General features: G+C 39.0%; 1 long non-coding RNA gene across 2 annotated transcripts in view; it reads right to left on the minus strand.

Annotated features, from left to right (window-relative positions):
* LOC142061944 (uncharacterized) overlaps positions 1–23,268 on the minus strand; it is a 41,777-nt gene that overhangs the window by 17,647 nt on the left and 862 nt on the right. For both annotated transcript variants that reach the window (XR_012662314.1, XR_012662313.1), the window contains exons 2-3: positions 20,544–20,602; positions 9,553–9,696 (exon numbers count right to left, since the gene is read on the minus strand). This is a non-coding gene — a long non-coding RNA (uncharacterized LOC142061944). The remainder of the gene's footprint in view (positions 1–9,552; positions 9,697–20,543; positions 20,603–23,268) is intronic.

Below are 23,268 nucleotides of genomic sequence, written 5' to 3' on the forward strand. Positions count from 1 at the left end.
TCATCACGGAGTAAATTCACAAGTGCCCTGGATACCTGCATTCCTACAACAGGCTTATCTACCTGAAAACTCTTCAGTCAAACATCCAAGTGTTAATCACCTCCAATAGGATCCCAAATGCTGGATGATGGACCTTGGCTTCCCTTGCGGAGCACAGAGAGACACATCAGTCACTAATTCACAGTGCAATCTGCCCTCTCCTTCCACAGTGTTCCCTCACATACAAAGTGGGGAAAGCCTGAGATAGCTAATAAAAACTGATAAAAATGGGGAACAACTACTTCTAATCCAAAAGCAAGAGGAATTTCTGTTTTCATAAGATTCAGAGCCCAAATTCTGTCTTGGGAATAGGCATTGATGCCTGTCCCTTTGAGAAGACTGACCATGGACCTCGGTATAAAAATGGAGCTATCAGAGGAGAGAAGGCTGGTACTACCATATCACAGAATCACGGGTTGGAAGGGACCTCAGGGGTCATCTAGTTCAGCCTTCCTAGGAAGAGCACAGTCTAGACAAGATGGCCCAGCAGCCTGTCCAGATGACTCTTGAAGGTGTCCAACGTGGCAGAGTCAACCACTTCCCTGGGGAGATTGTTCCAATGGGTGACTGTCCTCACTGTGAAAAATTTCCCTCTGGTGTCCAATCAGAATCTCCCCAAGAGCAACTTGTGTCCATTCCCCCTTGTCCTCTCTATGTGACTCCGTGTAAAAAGGGAGTCTCCACCTTCTTTGTAGCTACCCCTTAAGTACTGGTACATGGTGATGAGATCCCCTCTGAGCCTCCTTTTCTCAAGACTGCACAAACCCTGTTCTCCCAGCCTATCCTCATATGGCAGCTTCCCAGTCCTTTGATCATCTTGGCGGCCCTTCTCTGGGCCCCTTCCAGCCTGTCCACATCCCTTTTGTACAGCGGGGACCAGAACTGTACACAGTCCTCCAGGTATGGCCTGACAAGCGCTGAGTAAAGCAGGATAGTGACTTCTTTATCTCGGCTGGCAATGGCCTTTTTGATGCAACTCAGCATCCTGTTGGCCTTCTTGGCTGCAGCAGCACACTGTTCGCTCATGTTGAGCTTCCTGTCCATCAGGACCCCCAGGTCCCTTTCCACAGAGCTGCTCTCCAGCCAGGTGGATCCCAGTCTCTGCTGCACTCTCAGATTATGTTTTCCCAGATGCAAGACCGTACACTTGTCCTTGTTGAACTTCATAAGGTTCTTGCTGGCCCACTCTTCCAGCCTATCCAGATCTTCCTGCAGAGCAGCTCTCCCTTCTGGAGTGTCTACTCACCCACTTATTTTGGTGTCATCTGCAAACTTCATCAGGGTACACTTGATCCCATTATCCAGATCACTTATTAAGATATTGAATAACATTGGGCCCAGTATTGATCCTGGGGGACTCCACTTGTGACAGCTTGCCACTTGGAAAAGGAGCATTTGGGTGCGGCCTGTCAGCCAGTTCCCCACCCACTGCACAGACCACTTGTCTAGGCCATAATGCATTAATTGCTCCAGGAGGAGGCTGTGGGGGACCATATCAAAGGCCTTGGAGAAGTCCAGGTAAACAATGTCCACCACACGCCCCATGTTAACCAGGCAAATCACATTGTCATAGAAGGCCACCAGGTTTGTCAAGCACAATCTTCCCTTAGTGAAGCCATGTTGGCTTTTTCCAATCACGTGCTTCATTTGACTTGTGATGGCCCCCAGCAGGATTCGTTCCATAACTTTCCCACAGATTGAAGTAAGGCTGATGGGCCTATAGTTACCCGGATTCTCCCTCAAGGCTTTCTTGTAGATAGGGGTAACATTTGCCTTCCTCCAGACCTCTGTGACATCCCCCATTCTCCACAACTTCTCAAAGATTATGCAGTGATGTCACCCAGCTCTCTCAACACCCTCGGGTGGATGGTGTCAGGACCCACTGATTTGTAGGGGTCAAGCTCCCGTAATAATTCACGTATTAACTCTTCCTTCACTGATGGTGGGTCAGTGTTTGGATCAACCAGCAATTTCATTCCCTAAGCCTGGGACGCGACAGTGCTGGTAAAGACAGAGGTGAAGAAAGTGTTGAGGACCTCTGCCTTTTCACCATCGTTGGTGACTGACTCTCCTTTTCTGTTTAACAGTGGGCCTATGTTTTCCTTCTGTTTCTGCTTGTGATTGACATACCTGAGGAAACCTTTCTTGTTATTTTTGGCATCTCTGACCAGTTTCAATTTGAGCTGGGGTTTTGCTTTTCTAACTGCATCTCTGCACGCTCTGGCAATGCCCTTGTAGCTCTCGACAGATAAACCTCCACTTCTCCATCTCTGATATGCTTCTCTCTTCGTTTCGAGCAGACCCAGGAGCTCATGGTTGAGCCAAGGGGGCCTCTTGCTCTGCTTACTTCCCTTTCCTTTATAGGGGATATACTGGTTTGTGCTTCCGTGAGAGAGTTCTTGAAGAACTCCCAGCACTCACTATCTCCTTTATCTTCCATGGAAGGATCCCAGGGAATCCTTCCCAGCTGAGCTCTGAGCAAGTTGAAGTTTGCTCTTCTAAAATCTAGAACCCAAGGCCTGCACGGCCTGGTGATTAAAACATTTGCTTATGGGCTGCAGGCCTATATTCTGTATCTCTAGCTCCAGGCTTAGAATTTGGGTTAGAGGTAGGGTTGAGTTGAGAGCATTAGAAAGCCCAGAGCTCCAGCTGGATCAGAGCTGGAAAGAGAATGCCAAAGGAAGGGGTTGGATGAAAAGTAAAATATCCTCTTGGAGCCCGTTTTATGCCCCATTCCAGCTGGAGTTCTTGGCTTCTCTCTCACAACCCAAGCCCTAATCCTAAATCTAAACCTAACTGAAGGCTGAGGCAACATTTACCCAGACAAAAAGTTTAGATTTGGATTAAGCGGGGGAAAGATGTGAGACCCATAGATAGAACGGGCTAAGAAGATGTTGCCAAAGTAAAGTGAGGGCTGTTATAAGAACCCTCTCAAAACCAGTCTTTGCAGCAGGAGCTACAGCCTGTACTTCCTATGCCAGAGCCTCTGTCTGGAGTCTCAAATCCATATTTTCCTCTTAGAAAAATATTTTAATCGTTAGACTTCTCTGTTTGGAGGCTTTTAATCCATTGCAAAAAAAAGGTTTGATTCATGTGTTGAATGGGAGCATAAGCTGCATGTCAACTCTGTAGCCTCTCAGTTGGCCTTATTAGTGTAGACTTAGCTAAACACCCATGTGGCTTCTGGACTAATGCTGGCTTATGCCAGTTGGCTTAGTGATCATCAAGTGGACATACGATGGCATTCACTGATCCTTCTATACCTGCCTTACACAATGCCTCATAAAGAGGTCATCTTCAACATTTCATAAAAATATGAAGAACAATCTCACTTTATTGCACAATTAATGCAAAGTAACTTTTTTAATGGAGTATTTTACCTAGGGCAGGTCTGCTATAATGGAAGTAGTTTTCACAGTGATTTATGTTCTTCAGGAACCCAATGGACATGAAGAATGAAGTGGAAGACTGTAAAAAGCTGAAGATATAGAGAACACAGAAATTTGAAAAATACCCTTCAGACAACTGTAAAACAGTGAAGAGTACTTTCTACCATCCAGGGCAATATAATTACTGACATCAAACAGATTTTTCTGTGGTGGCTAAGACTTATACCACACAGATCTCTTATGGAGGTTATCACCTCCTTGACTGAAAATGGTATGTCTGGTTTTGTACCTCCTACAGTTCTGTACCTCTTACGGCTGAAGAAAAAAACCAGACAGTTTACCCTAATAGGTCAGTCTTAAGCTACGGCCACTTACTCTGTTGTACAGGGTATAACAAGATTAGTTAGCATCAGGTAGAAGAGCAGGGAAGATAGTTTTGTAAAGCACAGATAACAGAACTCAATATGTCAGTTCATATGCCGTCTTTCTCGTTCGCCAGTGCAAACTTATCTGTCCTGATATACTTTCTGTATATTTTATATATATGTGTATTCACACACACACATATAGTATGGTCTTTTTTTTGCAAAGTGTGTAAGCTAAAGGAGTTTAGGGCTTCACCATGATTTGCCTTCTACTATTTTCTGAAATCTTGTGCCTGTGAACTATTCTGGTACAGAGTAGTAGAAGAGTTTTCAAAGTGGAATTGAGCTTATGTGTTTAAGGACTGTTTTTTTACTTATAATAGCACATATCAAAAATCAATAAACATCATATTAATATTAGTTTCTTTTGATTCCTCATGTCTCAATTTGTTAGGTAACTATACTTACTTGACAATAAACAGGCACACATACTGTATGCAGAATGCATGAAGTTACAGGTCAAATAAACTTATACACCTATCAATAGGATGACAAAGATTAAAATTCTGAAATAATTCTTCCAAAAATAGCTATGGTACTTTTAAAATAAGCATTAGTTCATGTTTGCGTTGTGGTTTTTTCTGTTATTACTTAATCTATACCTAATCTATAACCTGCTATAGGTTACTTTCCCAGACAAGAGGCTGAGTCATCATATTTTTGTTATTGTTTGCCCTGTACAAAGAGGCCTGGCAGATATTTTTGGTTCAATTCCAATCACAAAAATTCCCTCCTTCCATTCCCCCATATTTTTTATTTCTTCCTCTCAAAATTTATGAATAGACAAAATAACTGATTTGTGCCTGACAATATCTCTGGATCATCCAAAATTGTAAATTAGGAGTTTTCACATTATTTTCACACAGAGACAAGACGTCAAATGTAACCAATAGTTACATGCAGACTTCTTTAAGTGAATATGTGTACAGTACTTGTAGCACACTGAAGTAAGTGAAAAGTTATTTTAATCAAGCTCCCTTACAGTACCTGCAAGACATTGAAGAGTGGGATGCATGGGGCAGTCCAATGACCTATGGATATTTGTTTTCTTGTGATAAATTTCTTAATAAGTTAGTTGAAGATAGAGGATCACTACTACTTTTTTTTTCTCTCTCTCTCTTAGACATTGCTGAGTGCTGAAATAATTTCTGTCAGACAGGGTAAGAAAGGACAAAGTTGCCTATGTATGTAGCAGAGGTAGGTGAAATCCCCTGACAATTTCAGGAATATGCGTATCCTGAAAAAGATCCCTGACTACATTTCTTCATAAAGCCTCATTTCTGAACACGCACTAAGGCAGTGGTGTGGATCTGTTCTTCTTTCTGCGCAAGCTTAACAGATTTAACAGATACATAATTAATGCTTGGCAAAATGCTGAGAGTGAAGCAATCATTATTACACCTATTTCAAACTGAGGTATGCAATGTTTAAATGTCTAGTCAAAGGTGAAATTCAATGACAGACCTGGGAGCAAAATCCAGGGCCTTGGATGTAAACCGTTTGCTCCAAGTATAGAAAACATTTCTGCAATAATTTATATCCAATCCACTCTGTATTGACATTGAAAGAAATGAAGACAAAAATATTTTCACTGAAAGCAGGCCAAAAGGTGATTGTACATCTATTTCAGGAGACTAAATTTTGTCATATCTGTCCAGAATAGGGCCAAGAGACTATGAAGTCTCTCAGTGTTGTACTTGAAGTGATAAAAGAAGAAATGCAATTAACTTGTCAGACATCAGAGAAACCCAAGGTTATTTCCCTTTGCTGATACAGAGGCAAAGGAAAAGAGAGAATGCTCTTTTCATCTCTTTAGTTCTTAAGTAAATACTCCATTCTGAGGAGCAAATGATATCCATTTTGTATTGAAAATGTAACCACTAGAGGGTATCTCTTTTCAAAGTCACTACACACAATTTCCAGGGCTTTGAGCAATGCTAAATGATACAGACAAATCTTGCCTTCAGATACACTAGGTTAGAGGAAGAAGGAGAATATTAAAGTGTCATTGCCTCAACTGGTTATCCTCTGCATATATTCTTCTGCAGATTCTTGGCAGTGTTGCCAAAATGAAATTGTCCCTGTTAGAAGAAAAATAAATGATTTCAGTATAAAAATGTATTATAATATATTGATACATATTGATTCTTGTCTGCTGTATTGTGCAACATCGCAATGAAGGATTGATACAATTTACTGTATTTCTAAGTTAACCCTTCATATATCCACAGCTCTCACCAGTCAAGGCATATTACTATTGCCTTGAAGTTAAAGCCATTTAGATGGCCAGAGTTATTAGCAAGGTCAAATAGATATGCAGGTAGAATTCATTTGTCAGATATTTTCTGCTTCTCACGTGCTCTTTGGAATTCTGATTTTGAGACATTGTTTGGATTCATGTGCAGCAAACTAGGGAGAAGCTGTAAATGATGGAAAAATAACACCGTCATGATGATTTTGAACCTATCCCCATCTAATAAAGAGAATGTGGGCACAATATCCACGTTCTCTGTAATTTGAACTCTGACTTCTTATAGAAAACCATGAACGTATAAACTGCTTATCTCTACCTCTGTTTCCTCAGCTAAAAAATTATGTCATTTAATTAGTTTGCAGGTTGGTATTATAATGTGACAGCTGATAAACCTTCAGTCCTTTGAAGACACTGTCTGCAACAATGCACATTGTCAAAGTGCATTTGTGCTTAGAAAACCATACAGCATCCTAGTTTCTCTTACCAAAGTACTCAAGGAAGTCATGTGCCTTTCTTCATTTTCTGATCACCTTTGGCTTCCCAGATCAAATAACACTAAGGCTATTTGTAGATGAACAAACTGGATACAGCTGTTACACAGATACAGATCAAGGCTTAAAATCAAACAAACAAGGATTTCTAGATGGTCAGGTTGTAAAATGGGAACATAAGACACCCAAGCTGCAGTACAACTTGCTAAATACTGCACCACAATGTTATACAAGATGCTAGGATAATTATTTTTCTCATTTTGAAAGTGAAAAGCATTTACATGAAACAGGTCAACCATGACATATTACACTGAATTTCTCTCCCCAAGTTATAGTGATTTGAAGAATCTGTCCTGAACATTTTGGCCAAACACAATTCTGAAGAATCTGGATCTGTAAACACAAGTATCTTCCTGACATGTTCCCCAGCATAGCCCTGTTTTGGCCTCTGTGCTCCAGAGAAGCTTTGGCAGAAGGCAAATTCCAAGTCCTTTGTCTGTGGGACCACAGGACATTTTGAATCCAGCTTTAGGGAAACGACTGACTTTCCTTGTAACTATTTAGGGACATTTACATCACAAAGTTGATGTGCTTTGTTGCAGTGTGGCTGGTTTAGCTCCAGCCAGCAACTAAGCTCCTCCCAGCCCCTCACCCACTCCCCCCAGCAGAATGGGGGAGAGAATCAGAAGGGGAAAAGTGAGAAAACCTGTGGGTTGAGATAAAGACAGTTTAATAGGGAAAGAAAAACAGTAATAGTAATATTAGTAATAATAACAACAATAATAATATAATGAAAAAGAAAAGCAAAAGCTGTGCGCACAAACAAAGCAAAACAAGGAATTCAGTCACTCCTCCCCATGGGCAGGCAGGTGTTCAGCCATCTCCAGGAAAGCACGGCTCCATCACACATAACAGTTACTTGGGAAAACAAACACCATCACCCCAAATATTCCCCACTCCCTTCTTCTTTCCCCCAGCTTTATATACTGAGCATGACATCATATGATATGGAAGATCCTTTTGGCCAGTTTTGATCAGCTGTGACCCATCCCCTCCCAGCTTGTTGTGCTCCTGGCAGAGCATGGGAAGCTGGAAAAGTCCTTGTCTAGTATAGGCACTACTTAACAACAACTAAAACATCCATGTGCCATCAACACTATCCTCATACCAAATCCAAAACACACTACAGCTACAGTGAAGAAAATTAACTCTATCCCAGCCAAAACCAGGACACAGCAAATATTTGGCTTCACTGAAGCTGAACTATCTGAACTCAAGCTCTTTCATGACCCAAACTTGATCAGGGTTGTTTAGTTTTTTCTTGTATTGTTACATAAAATTGCTTTGCTATGGCTTAAAGAAAAGCTCCTGGAATAATATATTGACAGATCAACATGAAGTTCTCAGTGAGCAGCCACTGAAATTTAACAGCCAAGTGCTTTCCTTTCTTTAAACCTAAAAGCAACTGCCTCTGCTTCCTAAATTGTAATTAGCCATAACTGATTTTTAAAAGGAAACATTGTGGAAATAATCATGCAAATCAAATGAAATATGCCAGGATCTGGATCCAGTCTTATCAAATTCCTTTATTTGATATAAAATAACGTCATTAGGGGCAGGTGCATCCTGAGATGGGTTTTGTCTCTGCTAACTCTTGATGGTTCCTTTTGGGTGACTGGTATAAATACTAATGTAAGACATGCTGAGCATTAAGGAAAGAATGGGATATTTAGGAAACTGTGGTAGCAGTTGGCATCAGATGATTGAAGTTAAAAATGTCTTGCAGACAACCAGCTATAGCTATACACTATAACCAAAAGTAGAGAGTAAGTGGTAATGCATAGTTAAGAAGAAAGAGTAAAGAATTTGTTTGGAGTCAGATTTATTTAGTACACTAATTTCATATTTGAAAAAGGTAATAAAACACATGGTTCAAAACCAATTTTGTGGTATTGCACATACCTATAAAGTCAAAACTTAGAAAGTACTCTGGAATGGTTAGTCAGTGTATAGAACAGTGATTTAAGACTTTAGGTTAAGACATGATTATCAAAAATCCTCAGGTTCCACTGAGATCATTGTAAATTTTGCTCCACGAGTACTTTGCAAAACCTAAACAATTCATGTTGATGCCCATATGAGACCTGAGCTCTTTTGAAAATATGACATTTACCTCAGTGGGGCTACTTAATTGAATTAAGATACTTAACCCACCCTGGAACAATGCAGTGTAATACACTTGCAGAGAAACAAGACAGAACTTAAGTGTTCAATACAACAGTGCAACCTTGCAAGCAGAAAGTCCAAGGAGATCTAGTAATGGGGACAGGAATAAAAATTGCTGCTTGTAATGCTGTATGGAGGCTGAAAAACATAGGGAAAGCTGAGACTTTTTACAGGGTAATACATTGTAGAACCTCCTACAATATGTTTTAATAATAATAATTATACTCTATTTATAAACCATCTCACCTGGAAAAGCACTTAGGGTGCTGAATAACAGTCATAATGCCGTGCCTGACTGACAAAGCCCTGAAGCCGTTACATACACCTCTAACTCTGATGAAACCAGAGCTGCGCTGTTACCATGATAGGGAGAACCTCACAGTTTTAAACTAGTAAACAGTAAATGTTGATGAACTATTCAGATAAGAGAGTGACAGACGGATATTGTTACCTAGAAAATCATGAATATTTATTAGAAAATGCATGGAAAATTACTTTAGATGCAAGTAGCCTTCTTAAACACTGATAGGATAATACAAAAAATTGGGATAACTTCTTGTTTCTCATATCCTAATTCCTTCATGGCTGGCTTGTGGCAATACAGGTCAAGGTCTAGTAATCAGTGACATACAGATGAAGCACAATTAGGCAGAAGTATATTTGCCTTTCAAATTGTCATTGATTCAAAACAAACTTAACTGTAATCCCGTGCTTTCAATGTTGCCTACCTGCATTCTGTTTGCTTAGAGTTTCACAATGGTTTATTGCTTCTTTTCAAACTAATTGCTGAGGTCTTTGATGCATGGTTTATGTCCTTTTCCCTATTAGTTTTTCATCCTTACTAAGAAGGATTCAAGTCTTCCTTTGTCTTTCTGGAATAAAAGAGAAAAAGGTAATTAAAGGTTTATTTGTTTTTACAAAAGGACATTAAGCATCTTGGCTAAACCCAAGAACATAAGAGCGGGGAGTGAGATGAAAATAAGTGAAGAAAAATTTAGTTTGACTCTGAGGATACAATTTCTATAATTGAAATTTATGTCTGCAGAAAAATTTCCCAGGGGACTCAATAGAAATAATGCAAAACTCATTTGAGTTATTTGTGGCTGACCTAAACCAGATGACCTAACAACTATTCACCTCAAATTTATATGACCTTATGAAGTTGTATTACATGGTCTTTCAAAATAAATATATCAATAGTAACTTCATTCAACACCGTTTTTCTTAAAATTTTTACCAAACTGATAAAGAGCAATTACCTCATCTATCAAAGAAACACAAGAATTGTACAATGATAAACAACTCTACAGAATTTTTGAAAAAGACTTTAAAAGTAATCTCTCAGATAAAAGAATGTTATTATAATTAAATCTGAAATGTGGGGAAGATACAACCATTACTACTCCTAACAATAAAAGATTTTCTTTTAACAAATGTTGCCTAATACGTAAAAACAGTACAAGGGTCAAAGCTTTCTTGCTTTGTAATTGCAGCATAGTAACAACAGAGTACCATCCTGAAATACAATACCATTGGTACTAATGTCAAAATAGGGCAATAAATGTTAAATATTTGTCATGGTTCCAGTTGAACATTGATGCCCTTGGTCTTCTCATTTTAAATACTTCAGAGATATGCATCTTGATTAAATGAAGCCATCTGTGAGAATAACAAGGTAAGTTGGTATGATTACACAGCAAATTTTATATTGGTAGAATTAAGATCAATTAAACCCATTAAGCTTGAGTCTATATTTAGTTTACTTTTAAAAAATTCCATATGTTGTATTTAACTGTACAAAAAGTTCCATATATTTGATATAGGTGTAGTGGATTTATTTGAGTGCAAAAGCCAAACATTTCTTTAGTGTGCCACCATGTTTGGAAAAAAAAAACTTCTATGGGAAAACACAGAGATATTAAAAATATTCTTCTAAAGGTCCTTATTACTTGCAAAAGTAGTACTGGGGTAAAAAAGTCATGTCAATTGTTCTGTCCAGAGGAGCTGTATTCCTGTATCGTGATGAAGAACTACCGAACAGACCCCAAAATCCTTTGATATTAGATTGCAACATCATCAGATTATTTGCAGATATCTTGTAAGAGATTCCTACAGATGACACAGCTCTAGATGCTTCCTCAGCATAAGCTGATTAAGTTGCAGAGTATTGACAAAACTGCATGTTGAGCTCGTCCTAAAGCTTTGCCTATGCACTTTTTCAACAACGTGTGTATTTTTGGGATTTGCAGAGAGGCATACTCTGCAGACCAAAGTTAGATCTGAGAAAAAAAGGATTATCCTATGCATTCTTTAGGGACAGGATAGTAGTGTAGGTGCAATGTAAGTCTAGCCCAATAGAACAATTCTCTTTATCTATTTTGATTTCTGTCATTCCTTTGTTCTTTTTATTAAATTTCTCCTTGTATGCTCTCTAACTTCCCAATCAGCAAAATGTTACAGAAGACAATTATACTTGATACTTTGTGTTTAATATTTGTTATGCTGTAGTTAATCATATTCCCATTAAAACCTTATAATTAGATCTTGTCTAATTCTGTCTCCAGTATTCTGTTGAAAATTCACCCTGTTTTCGTTCAAACTCAATTTATTGGCATTCTCTGAGACTTCCGTATTTCCTGTGTGAGGGGCATTGGATGGATTATTATTTATGATCGCAATTTTCTCTGCCTAGGGTGTGGGTTTGTGACCCATATTCCACAGGCATAAGCTGGAGGTACAACAGTTTTTCCTCCTGCTAATTCATTTCTGCTTTTCATATGATAAAATACATTATTCTCACATGGGATTAATTAACTTGACATAATGGAGCTTAATACACAAGCATCTTGGCTAAAACATTCAATACATTTTTCCATCAGCTCTGTTGCCATGGAGGGAGAAGGCATCCCTTGCATCACTCCCTTTCCTTCATGAAAAGCATCCTGCTTTTTCTGATGGTACTTCTCTGTCACCTCACATCATACCCAAACTACACCTTGTCCTATTTTGCTCTGTTAAATCTGATATTGCCATTAAGCATAATGAAAGCTAAAGTCTCAGAGGCTGTATCTACACTCACAGAATCACAGAATCACAGGTTGGAAGGGACCCTCAGGGATCATCTAGTCCAACCTTTCTGGGAAGAGCACAGTCTAGACAAGATGGCCCAGCAGCCTGTCCAGCCTAATCTTAAAAGTGGCCAATGTGGCCGAGTCAACCACTTCCCTGGGGAGATTATTCCAATGGGTGACTGTCCTCACTGTGAAAAATTTCCCTCTGGTGTCCAATCAGAATCTCCCCAAGAGCAACTTGTGTCCATTCCCCCTTGTCCTCTCTATGTGACTCTGTGTAAAAAGGGAGTCTCCACCTTCTTTGTAGCTGCCCCTTAAGTACTGGTACGTGGTGATGAGATCCCCTCTGAGCCTCCTTTTCTCAAGACTGCACAAACCCAGCTCTCCCAGCCTATCCTCATATGGCAGCTTCCCAGTCCTTTGATCATCTTGGTGGCCCTTCTCTGGACTCCTTCCAGCCTGTCCACATCCCTTTTGTACAGCGGGGACCAGAACTGTACACAGCCCTCCAGGTGTGGCCTGACAAGCGCTGAGTAGAGCGGGATGATGACTTCTTTCTCTCGGCTGGCGATGGCCTTTTTGATGCAACCCAGCATCCTGTTGGCCTTCTTGGCTGCAGCAGCACACTGTTCGCTCATGTTGAGCTTCCTGTCCATCAGGACCCCCAGGTCCCTTTCCACAGAGCTGCTCTCCAGCCAGGTGGATCCCAGTCTCTGCTGCACTCTCGGATTATGTTTTCCCAGATGCAAGACCGTACACTTGTCCTTGTTGAACTTCATAAGGTTCTTGTGAAGAACTCATGTCCATACCATGTAATTAAGCAACATATTTTGAATAATACTGTAGAAGGTATTTTTACTATTAACACTGGCCTGCCAGCTATGTCAATAAGCATCTTTTAGACAGTTGTCTATTCTGCAGGTGATGCAGCTGAAAATATACATATCTACATAGCCTCACCTTTAGTGTTTTATTTAGGTATTTTTTGCAGCTCTTTTGTAATTGTTTCTTTAAATGTTTTTTTGCACTTGAAATGTCATTATAGTTTTGTCAGTGAGGGATAGATAAGCATATCTGTCAGCCTGTCTGCCCTAGAAAATCACTGTGTAATTCAGCAATATTTACTGGACATTAAACAGGATTTACAGGATTTTAAAGCAAGTTTAGAGCTAGAAACATTTTGAAAATGTAGAACAGAAACTTATTAAAAAGCATCTCAGATACTTTAAGGGGTTTAATTATCTATTTGGTCAACATTTCAATTACACTGCTCACTATAAAGCACCAGGCAAATAGGTCGCATGTGGCAAACAAATTGTAGCCATGTGTACTTACATACTTTGTAAATTAAATGTAAGAAAATCCCGGAATAACTGAATAGTCATTAGCATATTATGTTTCTTTATTCTCAGATATATGAAAAATAGCTGTGAGTGGGAATCACAAATGTGAACAGCATGGTACGTAATCTGCTCCTGTGGAAGTCATTGAATGTCTTAATATTGAATTCAGGCCAATTGGAGAACTCCACTTCATGCTTTTGAAAATCCAATCTTGCCTATATGATTTTTTTCTCTACTTTCAAATTTTTTTTTTTTTGTGTGCCATATCTCATTTTATATGGAGTGCTGATTCAATATCCTGTCACTTGATGCAGGACCTGTTCAGAAAGAGTTATTAAAATAATATATATATACTTAAATTAAAACCCCTTTGATATTAGATGCAGGTTTTAGCTATGCTACTGCAGCCCAGTGTCTGATAGTTCTTATTACTGACCTTATGCAAGGCTGCTCTGGCCCTGGTTCGTCTGGCATTGTGCTTATGACAGCAAGCTTCACACAACATGTGAAGAAAACAGCAACCCTGATTTTGAACTTGTGCAAATTACTTTCCACAGTACTACCTGATTGGTCCTGCTGCCTTTGATAGATTGTGTTTACTGGATTCAGATGTGAACAAAGATACAGCTCATTGGCCCTTCATCTGATACTCTTGAAAAAAAAAGGCATGCATTTCTATTGTTCCTAGACCTGAAGATATTTGGTAAGTGTATTTTGAGCTTTTGTGTGACACAGTCAAGAGCTTCACCTCCACAGTAACTGCAGGATACAGAAATAATAGAAATAGGAAAAGAGATGCCTTAACATCAGGAGGACTGTAAAGTTGTAAGCGTTCAGTATGTTATAGCTCATATTTCTGGATGCTTTCATTTCAGATAAAATTATAAACTGGCCTGAATCAAGTCCATAGACCCAAAGGTCCCTAACTTCAGAAATATTCAGAATTTGGAACTGGGTTTATGTAAACACCCTTCCTTTTAGAATAAACTAAGATAAACCAAAAATCTAGACTCAAAAGCTTCTTACTGGTCAGTGTTCAGTAAATGAAACCCATCTTGACAATAAAATTGATTCTTGGTAAATATGGGTAAAAACAATCTGAGAACAAGTAAAGCAAATTGTCCAAAGTACACTTCAAGTAAATGACTAAGTGACAAACAAAATTAAAACAAAAATCACATAACCATTCCTCTGTTCTAATCATGAGACAGTTGAATGCTGTCTTCATATTACAGTTAATATTATTTTACGTGCTGAAGGAGCTGAAGGGCTGTTCTTAAACTTTTCAAATTCTTGTCACACATTTCATATGTGATATTAATGTATTAGTGTCACTAACCTGATTAACACGATTAACTTACACATGGCTGGGAGGTTTACAAGTACAAGTGTTTGGGGAACTCCCATGTGTCATTTTGTATCACATCACACAGCTCACTGGAAGTACAGGGTGCAGTGGTGAAGAGATGGACACATCACCAAGAGCAATTCCACCCAGCTGCCAGTTCAAGTGCAACCACAGCGTGGAGTAGCCAAAAAAAGTTTCATCATCAGAATGTTGGGAAAGGATGCAGAAAGTGCAGAAGTGAAATATGAGTATGCTTGGAGTATATTTTTCCACCATGTCAGTGATGCAGGGCCAGGATAAAATTAGATTTATCACTGGAAAATTCCTTAAATTCCACTGGCAGCAACAGTGAATGAAGCATTAAGGGTACCTCAGATCTCAGCAGCAGCTATCTTTTTCAGGTTCTTCTACACAGTATCAGAAGTGACATTATGTATGAGGGAGGACAGGCAGCTAGAAGAATACCAGAAAGACTTGATGTGGAAGAGTCAGGGAACCAGAGTCCATGCTTGTGCTTCTCTGCTGCACATGTGGAGTCCACATTTTTACAAAATGCTCTATGCTGCAAATTCCTACAAGTCAGTCTCTGCAGATGGGAGATACAGGATAGAAAAGAACCAGACAGGAACAGAAAAGATAAACTTCCCTTTCTTTAAAACTTTAAAGTAACATTCTATGAAAAAAAACTACTGGGTTGTTCAAAAGGATCCATATGTATTGGTTCTTTTTTCTGAGGGTATTTTGTGTGTCCCTGTTTTTTTAATACAGTAATGTCTTGTACAGCTTCCTATTCTCTGCATTAGAATGTCAGAAAATATATTGTTCTGTAATGCATCATTCTGTGATTTCTTTTCTTCTTCCTGAAGTGGAAATAAATAAATAAAATTTCTTCCTGTATACATTTATCCACCAAGAATATTATTCAAGATTCTTTGCTTGATAAACTCATAAAGCTCCATTCCAGTGCTCAAGATTAGATGAATATAGTAATAATATTACTTCTTATCTTTAATATCAGAGAAATATTAGAATTGAAGGATCCTATGATGTCAGATATGCCACTCCTCTTGTCTGAGGCAGGATCAATTATTTCCACACTACTTTTGTCCACAGTTTATCTTTTCTGCTTTTAAAGATCCTAGTATCCAGCTTTGTCAGTCCACCGTAAGTCCAGCACGTAGCTACAGTGAAAGTGAGAGCTTTCTTTATATACAGTCTAGCTTTCTTAATACACAGCCTAGATCTTTCCTCCTAAAAATCATGTCTACTGTGGTAGAGATGGATAATGATTGACTACTATCTTTTATACAATAATATGTAATATTATGTTAAAGTTCCAAGCATTATCGTGCCCCAATGTAAATGTTTCTCTCTGGACTAAGCAAATACATGTCTGTCAATTTTTTTTTAATATATCTTTTTCCTTGGAGATCATGTTTTATAAATTCTTAAACTGCTCTTTTTTTTGAGTTCTTCTATAATTTTGCTTCAGGTGACGAGCCCAATGCTGGAAACAATGTTGCAACTCGGGCTGTGCTCCGTCTGAGTAGAGAAAGATAATTATATGTGGTAGCTGGCTGACTACGCTTTTACTCCTCCGTTACATAATAACATTTGTGTTTTATTAATTCAATTTTACAAAAACACCATTGCATTGACACGTTTTCCTCACGCTCCCATTTACTTTTTTGTTAATGCCTAGCAATATTTCCCCATCAGCACACTCCATTTTTCAGATATCCTTTCTTATGAGGATGTTTGATTGTTTCTTCCTCAGTGTAGATCCTCTGTAATGTTTCCATTGAATTTCCTCGTCTGTGTTTTAGACTCATTTAGCATTTTATTGGGTTTTTTGGGTAGCAGTCCCTGAATCTTACAACAAATATTTTAGGTGCAATTTACTCTATTAATAGAGATATTGAATAATGTCATGCTAAGGAAAGGGCTCTGTAGAATTCACTAATGGCCGTAACCTTTTTTTTTCCCCAAAGGTTTTCAAGAATAAATTTAATCATAACCATACCTTAATGCATCTAGCCTGTCTATGTTTTATTTACCTTTCTAATTTTCTACTGTCTTATGCTTCAACCACTTTGTTGAGAGTCTGTGTTAAACATCTGATCATAATGATTTTTATAAAGACTAAAACAAGACGTCAAAGAACTTTTCATTACTGCATTTTTAAACCTGTTTGAAAACTCGTCCTAATGTTATCCTTTTACATGTGTTACTAATTGTGAGTTATTGTGCTCTTAACCTTTGTCATACTGGTCTATGTTATTTTGCATTTACTCAAGGACATATTCAATACTGTTTTTTCCTTTATTTAATTCATCTTCTGGTCTTTAAGGATTGCCTGATATGCCAAATTTATATTTTCTTATTGTTATGTTTACTCTCATGTGCAATAGGAAAAATAAAATAGAAATTAAAAGTAATATTGAAAAGAAAAGTGGATGAAAAGTGGAAACATACTATTCTGAGCACATTTCAGATGTCTGTATTTTCATTGTTCTTTTTTGATCTTCTGGGGTATTTTTTATTTTTAAATTAAATTTTGTTACACAGAGTTGTTTATATTAAAAACAGTTTCATTTTTTCACCACAGTATTTTGTAAGAGGAAAACTGTTTCATAGAGTGCAGTCAAATCTAGGTGTTCCCTAAAAGGACACAATTTTAGCACAGCTTTCAAGTGTTTTTTCTCCTGCTTTGCCTTTCAACACCAGCTGCTTCTGCACCCTGTTTAAATATAACTTAATATGTCCTTTGCACACAAAACGTTTAGACATATTTTATAGCATAAGAAGCACTAAAAACTAGACAAAATTTGACTGAAAAACAATGGCATGTATTTGTTGGACTTTTTATGCACTGTAAAATCTGTTTTAAGATAAGATGATATAGTTGAACTGCTAGTAAATAAAATGATCTTACCAGGACCTTGTAGCCTGTAGGACTTTTTGAGATGAGTATTAAAAACATAACACGCAAAGTTATCTCAAAGTTATTTACCTGTTATGAGAATTTAAATAATTAATTCTGTCAAATTGTCTGTAGAGCTTCTTATACACTAGGACCGGAAATCTAAATAATTTATTTATTTAGATTTTTCATTTCACATTTGTGAGAGTCTGGAGGTTTTCTTAAACAATACATAGATGAAACTTCCTAAGCAACCACTCATTTTTTTTTCTAGCTTATATAGGGAAAAGAAATCAGTAGCCAGACAAAGTACCTGTATTTAAAAATGTGCCAATTATAATTTAAGACTCATAAGCCAGGCTGCCCCAACCTCCCTTACAGTTGCCCTTGTGGTGGTGTTGTCAACAGCTGGTGCATCTTTGGGTAGCTCTCAGTCAGTAAGGCTCTCCAAAGGTGATCTTAGAGGCAGAATTCAGTTTTATCCATGATGATAGACTCCAGGGTAGTGTTATCTGAGGAGTACATATTCCCCATCTAAATTCAGCAAATTCGAAACAGTCTAATGCTGGTGAATTTCAAGATGAAAATTTTCTCCCTTTTTCTGGAGTTTACAAATTCAGTGGTTTGGATGGGCTACATGGCCCCGTCTGTGGTATGGCCACACCTGCAAGCATGTATGCCGTTATGATAAGAGTAGTCTTAGGAGGAATCCAGCAGTGTGTTTCCCTTGCAAAAAATTCCTTAGAGCCAGTGTCTGCAGCCACTTATCACACTCACAGTATATGTATGAGTAACCAGTGAGCCTCTGGGAGTTGTCATGCCTCACATGGGAGACCAGTTCTCTGATCACACTATCACAACTGCTTTATTTCCTGCTCCTGGGCAGAGAATTTGGATAATGTCCTGAAGAAGCACTGCCATGAGTAGTTTTCACCTGGCAGTCAGCTGGGAGACAGGGTCAGAAGCAACTGTGCCTGTAACATGCTTTGAACTTGGACAGCAACTCTTTGATTGCTCAGGAAAGGATATTCAGCAGATACATGGTGAGATATAGTCTCCAAAGTGGCAACTAAACTAGCAGCTGAGAGCATTCTCCCACTTCAAGAGAGTAATAGTTACTCCCACACCTTGTGCTCCTACTTCCTCAGAGACATAAGGTGTCCTGGTTTCAGCTGGGACAGAGTTAAAATTCTTCGTAGTAGGTAGTATGGGGCTGTGTTTTGGATTTGTGCTGGAAACAGTGGTGATAATGAGATGTTTTTGTGGTTGCTAAGTAGTGCTTACACTAGTCAGCTCCCCGTGCTTTGCCAGGGGCACAATTAGCTGTGAGGGGACACAGCTGGCACAGCTGACCCCAACCATATGATGTCATGCTCAGCATATAAAGCTGGGGGAAGAAGAAGGGAGTAGGGAATGGGAATATGAATATTCAGAGTGGTGGCTATTTGTCTTCTGGAGTAACCATTACCCATGATGGAGCCCTGCTTTCCTGGGGATGGCTGAACACCTGCCTGCCCATGGGAAGGAGTGACTGAATTCCTTGTTTTGCTTTGCTTTGCTTACATGTGTGGCTTTTGTTTTCACTATTAAAATGTCTTTATCTCAGCCCATGAGATTACTCTTCTGATTCTTTCCCCCATCCCACCAGGGAGGGAGGGAGTGAGGGGCTGCATGCTGCTTAGTTTCCAGCTGGGGTTAAATCATGACAGGAGGACAGCAGAGAGTGAGTAAAAAGCAAGAATTTAATATTCAGAACACGCCTTTAAAGATTTTGGGGAAGGCAAGAATCTGCTGAAATGAAGATCTCAAGGATCTTCTATGATTTGGGGCAGACAGAAATGAAGTATTAATTACACTAAAGAGCAGACTAATTGCCCATCCTGTTAATTCACAAGCAACAAATCTCTTCTCATTGTACAGAATTGGAAAAAGTTGAAATCAAATAACACTTTATAACATTATTAAACCTTTAGTGGGCATCTGATTTTACTTAATTTGTTTACTGTAAAAAGATTTTTCTGTAATTTCAGTTGAGGTGACAGAACGGCTAGTAATACTTTTTTGTAATATGATGTAATTTTCTGGTATTTTATGACAGGGAATAACTTACCTGGTGTTGTCTCTGAGGGGAATATCTGAGCTTTGATTATAGTACTTTTTATTAATTATTATGGCAAATAAAGTATTGCCAAGATGAAGGACTGAAAATACCAGAATCATTCCTTAGAAGGTCATGAGACAAGACTTCACAAGTTTTAGCTTTTATTTCTTTCCCAAATAACATAAAAAAGAAAGGTAAAATATATCTTATTGCAGGATTCAAAAGTGAATCTCTAAGAAAAATGTCAGCCTCATGTCAGGTTCAAAATAACAAGCAGTGAAACAATTCTGTGGCTAGGAATCTTTTGCCTCATTTCTCTTGCTAAGAGGGCTTTTTCAGGATCGTCGATTGTTTCACAAACATGCTACTACACGTAAGTGTCATACTTCAGTATTCATTTTCCTAATGTCGATTTCTCAGTCACCTAAAAGTAGTGAAAGGCATTTTTATTGCTTGTGGAAAAGGATAATCTTTTTCTTTCAGGGAGACCCTTACCATAAATCTATTGAAGCAAGTAAAATTAGTGCAAAGTTGGTCTAAAATTAGCGTTATGACTCCTCAGTCATTTCTATGGAAATAATTTTGTAGAACACATATAGACACATGAAATGGTATTATCTACATAGACAGGTACCTCTGTGTATCCCTATTTGTCCATATAAAAATTCAGCAATTGTCACTACTTTTTGAAATAAAATTGACTTGCTCTTATCCCTTTGATTAATTCAGCTCATATTCCTCATTACTTTGGAATTGCTGTGTCTAAAAGTATAAAGGGTGTGAGCTAACCTCAGTTAGGTAGAATCCAGAGTGTCACTGTCAGTCAGTTCTCCCTGTGTCAGTGGTGCCTTGCCTCAGTCTCACAGCAGGTTCAACCCATAGAGCAGCCCAACACAATGATTTTACTTGTACTGCTAGAAGTGTTACACTTACGATAAGATGCTCAGGATACAAGTTGTAGCTTTTGAAGGGTCAGGAGGTAAAGAATCATTCTGTAAAGAGAAAAAATAAAGTCTGTGTCTGGCTAAAACCCTGCACAATAAAAGGTTCATCATATAGAAAGCTGTATGAGCAAATACCTCAGAGCAAACAGCCGTAGATAAACCAATTTTCATTTGCAAATAGAAAATACAAAATATAATAATTATTTAAATTATTAACTTTTTTTTTGTTTTGTTTACAACTATTTCTTTTTTGCTAAACCCTGAGTAACATTGGATGCAGTGAAAAAGTTCCTGCCTGTATTTCCTGTTCCTCTACTGGATGATACATTTGTATATTTGATGCAACATTTTTTTTATCATACCTGCATATCTCTGTAAATTTGAGGATAGTCAGCAGGATCTCAAGCATACAACTAGTTACAAAATAAACTAGTTTAAAAATATAAGAAATTTCCACAGGTATTTTTTTGTTTGGTTGGTTTTGGGTTTTGGTTTGTTTGTGTTTGGTTTTTTTTAACTAAGGCTTAAACATATTATAGAGATCTTGTGCATTCAGGCACCTACACCATGGCATGCAGTGAGGATCTGGTTGGCTATCCACAAGCTCACCTATATGGTCAGTGAGTGAAGAAACTGTGTGGGACAAAGTTTTAAGGTATTTATAAGGTAATGGCCATAAAAGTTGAAAAGTCTCTCATTTAGGAGTACCTTGATAATGAATGACGTATTCTGTTCTTCATTTGTACCATACGCTTCTGAAAGTTGTGTTATACACATGCACATGAAAACCAAGTTTATTCCAAACTTTCAGTGTTCTTTTTTTTCAGTGCCTCCCCAATGCTAAAAAGCATTACAGACTTTGTTTCAAAGAATCAAGTACTTCTATAAATACTGAAGTTTTTATCATGTTGTGAAGTAAATGAAAAAAGACTAAATCAGCTGATTTAATTTATTCATTACATTTAGTTCACCGGGTTGATCGCGTTAGTGTGATGTTTATAAATTTTTTCTGTTAAGCATCTCTACAAACAACAGTGAACAACCAGGAAGGCTAAGAGGTTGATACTGACTTCAAGGGAGCTCATAAAATCCCCCTTATCTTGATGCTGATCAGCCTCACATTTTAATCCTCTAGCAAAACCTTCAGCCTCCATCTCTTTCCAGTGCAGCTGTTTCTGTTTACTGATATATTTTCTTTTAGATGTCTGAACTGGCAATATATTTATTCTTGCTACCATTGTGTAGGCCTTAAGAAAATATATTTTGGTTGGATGAGTGGACAGTGAGATGGATAGACAACAGCAGAACTCAGAGGGTTGTTATCAATGGCTCATTCTGGATAGAGGCCTGTAATTGGTGGTGTTCTCCAGGGGTCTGTGGTCCAGTCCTGTTTAATATATTCATCAATGACCTGGAAGAAGGGACAGAGTGTAACCTCAGTAAGTTTGCTGATGATACCAAGGTGGGGGGAGTGGCTGATACCAGAAGGCTGTGCTGACATCCAGTGAGACCTGGACGGGCTGGAGAGCTGGGCTGAGGGGAACCTGGGGAGGAACAACCCCATGCACTGGTAGAGGTTGGGGACTGAACTACTGGAAAGTGGCTCTGTTGAAAAGGACCTGGGAGTGCTGGTGGACAGCAAGCTGACCCTGAGCCAGCAACGCACCCCTGTGGCCAAGAAGGCCAATGGTATCCTGGGATGCATTAAAAGGAGTGTGACGAGCAGGTCGAGGGAAGTTTTCCTCCCCCTATACTATGCCTTAGCATTTGGAGTACTGTGTCCAGTTTTGGGCCCCCCGGTTCAAGAAGGACAGGGAACTGCTTAAGCAAGTCCAGCAGAGAGCTACAAAAATGATCAGGGGACGGGAGCATCTCTCTTATGAGGAAAGGCTGAAAAACCTGTGTTTGTTCAGCCTGGAGAAGAGGGGACTGAGGGGGGATCTCATCAATACTTATAAATATCTAAAGGGTGGGTGTCAAGAGGATGGGACCAGAATCTTTTCAGTGGTGCCCAACGACAGGCCAAGGGGCAATGGGCACAAACTAGAACACAGGAATCATAGAACCATAGAATCATAAAATCGTTAAGGTTGGAAAAGACCCTTAAGATCATCAAGTCCAACCACTAAGCTATCACTGCCAAGTCCACCATATTCTCAAGCACCACATCTATCCTTCTAAATACCACCAGGGACGGAGACTCAACCACCTTCCTGGGCAGCCTGTTCCAATATTTGACAACCCTTTCAGCGAAGAATGTTTTCCTAATATCCAACCTAAACTTCCCCTGGCACAGCCTGAGGCCTTCCTCTCGTCCTGTCACTTGTTACTAGGGAGAAGAGACCTTATTGCTCACTACAACCTCCTTTCAGGTAGTTGTAGAGAGCAATAAGGTCTCCCCTCAGCCTCCTCTTCTCCAGGCTAAACAACCCCAGCTCCCTCAGCTGCTTCTCATAAGACTTGTTCTCCAGACCCTTCAGCAACTTTGTTGCCCTTCTCTGGACACGCTCCAGCACCTCGATGTCCTTCTTGTAGTGAGGGGCCCAAAACTGAACACAGTACTCAAGGTGCAGCCTCACCAGTACCAAGTACAGGGGCACGATCACCTCCCTGCTCCTGCTGGCCACACTCTTCCTGATACAAGCCAGGATGCCATTGGCTGCCTTGGCCACCTGGGCACACTGCTGGCTCATGTTCAGCCAGCTGTCAACCAA

The sequence above is a fragment of the Phalacrocorax aristotelis genome, chromosome 9 (genome assembly GCF_949628215.1).
Source record: "Phalacrocorax aristotelis chromosome 9, bGulAri2.1, whole genome shotgun sequence".
Taxonomy (NCBI): domain Eukaryota; kingdom Metazoa; phylum Chordata; class Aves; order Suliformes; family Phalacrocoracidae; genus Phalacrocorax; species Phalacrocorax aristotelis.